The sequence below is a fragment of the Aedes aegypti genome, chromosome 2 (genome assembly GCF_002204515.2).
Source record: "Aedes aegypti strain LVP_AGWG chromosome 2, AaegL5.0 Primary Assembly, whole genome shotgun sequence".
Classification (NCBI taxonomy): Eukaryota; Metazoa; Arthropoda; class Insecta; order Diptera; family Culicidae; genus Aedes; species Aedes aegypti.
In genome coordinates, this window is record NC_035108.1 from 116,800,043 (window position 1) to 116,807,804 (window position 7,762).

Sequence of the window (7,762 nt, forward strand, 5' to 3'; positions counted from 1 at the left end):
CCAGGCATCTCTAGAAACGCTATGGAGATAGTGCGTGTAAAGGTTAACGAAGCTGCAACCAAAGGTAAAAGACTGTTCGCCAATTTGGTATTGGACGCAAGACAACAATTGTTCTCAGAAGAACACGACACAATTGGAGGAATAGTAGACGTAGGTTTCGATGTTAGAGCACACCAGCTCTTATATTTCTGGTGACGGCAATCAACGAACACTGTCATGTTGCAGTGTCGCGTCACTTTACTGCTTGCTTGACTGCTTAAAAGCAAAATGTCTTCATAACGGAGGTTTTGATGGCGCTGCGTGACCAAAAAGTTACTATACCATCAATAACTTTTGATGGTACTAGGACGAATTGCTAGGTTTGCGTTATAGTGGATGCGGAGCATATGATAAAATTGGTACGCAATACATTTCCTGAAAATCGTATTTTTTTCGATGATCGGGACCGAAGAATGGTGAACACGTTGAGAAACTGGAACAATTCACCGATTCATGAAGGCTCATGAAATTTTCCGAGAAAAAAAAAATGAAAATAGAATTCTAGTAGTTCCAGTTGTTCATGTATTGAGGGCGCCATTGAGTATCTACTCGAACATTAAGAGAGAAGAATTCCAAGACTCACGAGCTACGATAGAATTTCTCAGGATGTTCAACAATTTGTTTGATATTATTAACTCCAAGAGCGGAAAAGAGATAAACAAGAGCACTTACTCACTAGCGGTGGGCTGATGCTGATGTTGTGAAGCCCTCCATTTTCTCTCACTTTTCTGTAAACGAGAGAAATAATCACGATTCAATATACGACACTCACTTTCAAGAGCCAACGCTTGTCAGCACGGGCAATGTCGCTTGGTGTGGTCTCTCACGAATAAGGTGCTCAGTCTTACACCGTGGAACTGAATGCGAATGCCGCAGTCGATCTGTTTCGTTTGAAATTTGGCCACTGAGATTGAAACTTGTCAGTCCTGGTCTCAACACAAATGTATTGCTGTTTGCTAGGGGAAATACACCAATTTTCGACCCAGCACTAGTTTTCGACCCATTCATACAATTTTGGCCTTCTTTGTATGGAAATCCGAAAATTGTCACAGAATTCTTGTGGGTCGAAAATTAGTGTTTTTCCTCTATTGAGGTGCAAATCTTGACCAGTGAATGAAATTAAAAGAATGTTCTTTAAAATGATCAATGTAATCTGCATCTGTTATAGAGCTTGCACGCGCTCGACTGAGTTCATTTTCCACCGGTGCAAGTGAACGTTACATCGATGTCAACATAGCATCGTAGCTCTTCAATTGGATTTTCATTCCCGTTACTCGCTTCAGTGGACATCTTCTCACAGCTCTTTAAGGCCCAATTAAAAATGGTGCAAAAGTCAAAACTGAAAAAACAGTTTTCTCTTCTCAAATAAACAAATCGAATAAAATAAAAACACACAGCTTTTTTATTTGCCAAATAAAAAGGCTGTGTTTTTTTATTTTTATCAATTTGTTGTTTTTAAAGGAGAAAACTGCTTTTTCAATTCTGACTTTTGTGCCATTTTTTCTTGCGCCTTAATATCCATGGTACGAACAATCGTTTTAGCAAGAAAAAGTTTAGTTCTTGAAAACACTTATTACTGTATGGACCCGCTCTGTCTAGATCTTCCGACTCTAAATCTCTTCACTAAATCGTACAACTTACGGTTTGCTTCTGCCAATGATTCCACTGGATCCACGTAATTAATCCACTTAACTTTTTAAAAACTATCATCGACGTACACAATAGCTTCCCGATGGATGTGGCTTCTTACGTATTCCACGTTTGCTCCAAAACTTCGGAAGCTGAATTACCACATACATCAAACTCCTTGACGATCAACTTCTCAACCGTCTTTCCTTTATCATCATGTGCCTCGGAAATTCGTTTTAGAACATGAAACTTTGAAATCGTTGTTGCTCTCTGACCTTTTGCGTTTTACAGTTGGCAGATCATCCGAAAGATTATTAGTTTCAGATTCTATTTCTTGCTCCGAAAATGCCTCCAATGCTAGCAGCTCGTTAATGAGTCCATCACCATCATCCTCATCAAATCCAGATCCAGATTCAAGTTCGATGACTAAAATTGAAATAAAAAATTAACATACTTCTGTAAGTCGTTGATAAAAACATTTCTTTCTCTTGCCATCCGCAATGTACCGAACGATGAAAGATATCGAAAAATGCTCAATTTTCTGGTTTTTGTTCAAATCAACTGTTTTTTGGCAGAAAAAGTTCACTACAAGCACTAACAAAATTCAACCATGCAATAAAACAAAACAATGCACAGTTTATTTATCAATCAATTGGCACGCAAATTACGTTTCACCGACATGACAATTAAAAAGAGTCGAGCTACTTTTCTCGCGACGATTCTCAAGCTGTTCGATTTCAACACCCATACTGTCGAGAAATACATCATGAGTTCCATCAATATTTGCAGAAATGCAGGAAGTATATTTCATAACATTCATTCATGGATAACGGAAAACGAAAACATCTTCTCGGTTCTCATTATCAGGTTTCTTAAGGTGTATTGTCAACACTGAATCTATTAATGTTATATAATGCGAGTTCCTCTATCCTTCAAGAGGCCCATTAGACTATTTGTTGACATATACATTGTTTCAGGATCACATTGAGCGGACTTTCTGTCCTGTGCGAGCAAGAGGTGGCTGTTGAGTAAGTTGTGATGCATGATCCCCATATACTATCCCCCTGCTGACCAACCTACGATAGCTCTCCACCACCATTACAGCATACAACTACGAATAGATACCCGCAAACGTAAATTGTTTGTCAGCTAAAGCCAAATCAGGCAGATAGACCGATGGTTATGGACCAACATTATACGATAGTCTGCAATAAGTAAACGTAGTGTAGTGTATTTGAATAAATAGTCTAATGTCGGTAAAGTAATGTGATGAGTGTAATAAGCAGTATTGTGTCGTGTTTAGCCAAAGGGAGTTTTTAATACTCACCCTTACCGAAGAAAGACCCAAGGAGCATTGCTCATCAATTTCCGAAGATGGAGTCTACAGTCGACTCCAAAGGCTACCCGAGATGAAGTCCCAGTATCCAGGTACAAAAGTAGCTTTAACGATAGTCCTACGACAAATTAATTATCGCATTTCGAGTACTACTGGTTAACAGACAACTGTTTAGCAAGAGATGCAAACAGTTCTCCCCAGGATAGTACCGAAATCGCTATTTTCACTATTTCTAGCACGACGAAACACCAAATCAATCCGAACGATGATGAATTGAGGATAGGCTACTCGATGAACTTGACCTGATCCATATCGATATAGTAGTGTATGTTAGATATATGAATTGAACATTCCTGAAATAAATAAATGACTCGATGTGTATTGCTCTGAATTAAAAAAAGAAACAGTTGTTGATCTGAAGTTCTACCGGTCGGTGTCGGTTTCAAGTGATCGAGTTATGTTCATCGACCATGAACACAGATGTCGTACTTTTGCAGTAGTAAACTTTCGTCAGTTTCAGTATTGCTCGTAACAAACAAGCTCTCGGACACGCACTCACTGTAGTTCATTGAATTGACGAAACCATCGATCTCTCAGTCGGGAACAACAAACGTTCATTCTCAGTGTGAAAGCGAGAACTGATCATCGCGGGTTCTATTTTTCATATAATCAGGTGATAATTAGTTACCATACCATGAGTGGAAAACGACAGCTTTAAAGGAATGGTCCGTTGGATAGATTCTGTAACAGATTCCCGAAAGACTTTTATCCAAACGACATTTATCCGAAACGATTCCGAAAAAAAACGCAAAATCGTATGCTTTCACCAACACATCGTTCGATTACCCCGAAGATAAATTTCTGTTATAGTGTTCTGATCCATAACGATCCTCTTCTCCCACTGATCCACATCTGTGGATGAACGTTTGAAATTTTTACAGAAATCAACACTTGTTGCGAATTTCGAGGTGTATTCCAGAAAACAACTGTATTATGCAATGACATAGAGTTACCGTAAAACGGGGTAACTTTGATAATGCGGATAACTTTGATAGTGCGAGACCCACAACATACTAAACGAAATAACAAAGTTTCTGTTAATGAGTTAAGCAAAACGAATGCAAAAATAAAAGTAAGAGGTTGTTTCCGAGATACAACCGCCAAGTTGACGTTGGATAACGTTAGCTTCTTCTATTTCCTGGCTTGAGACCGTCACGAACTTATGAAAGATTTCTACTGATAAATATACAATAAATTTTCATACTATTCGTTGCATGTCAATTCTGACTTATTATGGACATTGTGTGTTATTATTTTGTTGGTTCGGTTAACACTTCAACACCGATAGAATCGGTCGATGGAAGAAGAAGCATGAACGGTAACTCTTGCTCCCCAAACAAATATTACGGTTGAGCGTTAGGTCCACGCATGATCCACTAAGATTGGGTGCTTTAATGGGTTCCGAAGCCAGTTTGAGGTTGAGGTACTTCTCCATGAGGTCCGCAAACTCCATGTTCTTCTCTTTGCTCAAATCAATGTTGAAGTTGCCAGTCACGATGATTGGCATGATCTCCTTTTTATACTCGAAGAAGTTCCGCACCAAGAAGACTTCTTCGGCTTCGTCGTGGTATCCGGAGAAATGTAGTGGCAAATCTGCGATTCCAGAGCTCGTCCATCATGGTCCTGCAGGTAGCGAGTGGCCTAAATGGTCGGTTTGTTTGAGGATACCAACTTGTGCGCGATCCACGTCAATCGTGTCACCATCATGTCTACATTTCCCAGGATACCACGACGAAGCAGAAGAAGTTCTTCATGGGGCGGAACTCCTTCGAGTATCGTGACTGGCAACTTTAACATCGATTTGAGCAAAGAGGAGAACATGGAGCTCGCGGACTTCATGGAGAAGTACCTCAACCTCAAACTGGCTTCGGAATCCACTAAAGCAACCAATCTTAGTGAATCATGTGTGGACCTAACGTTCAACCGGAATATTTGTTTGAGGAGCAAGAGTTACCGCTCATGCTTCTTCTATCAACCGGTTCAATCGATTGAAGTGTTAACCCAACCAACCAAATAATATCACACAATGTCCATAATAGGTCAGAATTGACAGAATTGATTGGATTTTTATCAGTAGAAATCTTTCATAAGTTCGTGACGGTCTCATCTCAAGCCAGGAAATAAAAGAAGCTAACGTTATCCAACGTCAACTTGGCGGTTGTATCTCTGAAACAACCTCTTACTTTTTTTTCTCGCACACGATGACAGTTCCTTACGAGGTTTTCCATAAGTGGGAGTGCTTTGTAAATCTCTTTTTGTTTCGTAGTCGCGAATTCTGCAAATGAGCCCCAGCTGACACATTAAGGTGGGGTGACTGTAGAACGAACAGATAGTAGAAGAGGAAAACAGAAGTGTTGTCCCTCGAAAACCTTCTTCGAAGACAGGAGTATTTTTCTGCGAAGCAAAACATTTTCTACCGGCTGTTGTAGTGTTCTACTTCATAATATAGGCACTAGCGTGGGCAGCGTTGCCAACCTTCCAGATTTGTATGGAATATTCCAGATTTTCGAGGCTCCATATTACAAAAATCTGGGAGATCATGATAAAATTTGAAATGAATTTGTAAGGTTTTATAAATAATTTGTAAGTTTTTCATATACGACATAAGTGATCCAGACTTTTCCAGACAAATTTTCAAAATCTTGCAGATTTTTGAAAAATTGACTTAGCATCCCTGAGCGTAGGACACAGTTATCTGAAAACTATAATTTCTCGCTAAAGTCTACTTTCTGGGTGTCATCAGAATAATAGTTACCTACCGGTGCAAAATTTCAGCTTGAAATTATAATTTAGCGCCAGCCGTTTAAATTTGGTATGGGATTTACTTTGGGAAAACTCACTTTTGCAAGTTTTCGAGGTGTGGTCAATTTCGATTACAAATATCATATCGCATTCATATCCAAGCATATCAAAACTGTTTAAAAATTTCCCACTAATATCAACGTGCTGATGTGAAAATTCAAATAATGCTTAAATCATGCAAAGTTCTAAATAGGTGATGGCTTCTAAATTTTAAGAATCTCATTCATTCTTGGAAATGTAGTCATTATCTCTATTTTTTTAGAAAGAGAATGCTGAACTGTTCAAGTGTAGAAGTGAATGTCGATGTGAGTGCAGGTATGAATATAGAAATAGCGGAACTCGTAGCAACCAAAATAGATGAAGTATCGTTAAATACAAAAATGTGTTTAACTATGATTGATACCCAAGGTATATACGATTTAACGAAAATGCTGCAATTGTCAGCGATCTGAGTAAAAAAAGTAAGAGGTTGTTTCCTAGATACGACCGCCAAGTTGACGTTGGATAAAGTTTGCTTCTTCTATTTCCGGGCTTGAGATCGTTACGAACTTATAAAAGATTCTACTTATATAAATCCAATAAATTTTCATACTATTTGTTGCATGTCAATTCTGACGTATTATGGACATTGTGTGTTATTATTTGGTTGATTCGGTTACCACTTCAACACCGATAGAATCGGTCGATGGAAGAAGGAGCATGAGCGGTAACTCTTGCTCCCTAAACAAAGATTCCGGCTGAACGTTAGGTCCAACGTGAATGGTAATAACCTAGCCGGTCGGAAATTTATACAACATTTTACTCAAATGGAGAAAACTTTCGATTTTTGACGATAGACTGTCGAAAATTGGGAAAATGTGGAGCCCTTTCTTACCCAACCAAAGTCATTCATATTGTCTTCCTCGATTCCTTTGGGTTGGCTAGTGCACTATAAAAGCAGATCAATTTCTGCTTCTTCGCGCATTCTTCTTTTGACGTTAACTACGTCTTACGGCGATATATTGGGTGTCAACTAAAAATCTAAAATGTTGGGACCGTCACGATATTATGTTAGAGTTTGAACTAAAAGAAGGCTGCAACTATGAAAATCGACTAAAATTCAAATGCAAAAAATCACTTGGCGTAGTTAACGTCATGCGGTCGTTTCTTGTACACAACCCCCTCTGATTTTTTTAATAAGTAGCTCTCTATTGCAGTCGATAGATTACCGGAGGATTTATTTTGAATGGATACATAATTTTCCATATAATCGAAAGTTGGTTTTCTGTTTTGGTGTAACTTTGATAATGGAGCATAATTCAAACAAAATTGAATGAATAATGAACATTTGTAGGGCATTGCATACCTCTAGGCGTTTAACGTTATATGGAAATTTCTGACTTATATTACAAAAATGGTCCCAGTTTGTGAAAATGCTTTTCGCTAAGCGATTTGAGGCCGTATTCAAGTTCTATGATAACTAGGCTGTCAAAGATAAGTTGCCAACTATTCAAAACTACATCAAATAGTGAGCGTAGAACAGATTGTTTGTAAGCGTTTCGAAAATGCTAAAATTGTGTCAATTTTAAATATTCGTATAAAAAGCCTCAAATGTTCTTGATTCAAAGGAAAACCGCTCTTACATGAAGTGAATATTCTTTAGTTTTGCATTCGTTTTGCTTAACTGATTAACAGAAATTTTGATATATCGGTTAGTTTGTGGTGGGTTACGCACTATCAAAGTTACCCGCATTATCTAAGATACCCCGTTTTACGGTACATGAAACTACAAAACGTCAAAACCTTATAACAGCAATAAAATGTGCTTTTCTATGAAAAATAAGACATACCTCGATATTTCCCAATTTTTCAACAGTTTAGTCATGAAAATCAATAGTTTCCATTGTTGGAGTCGAT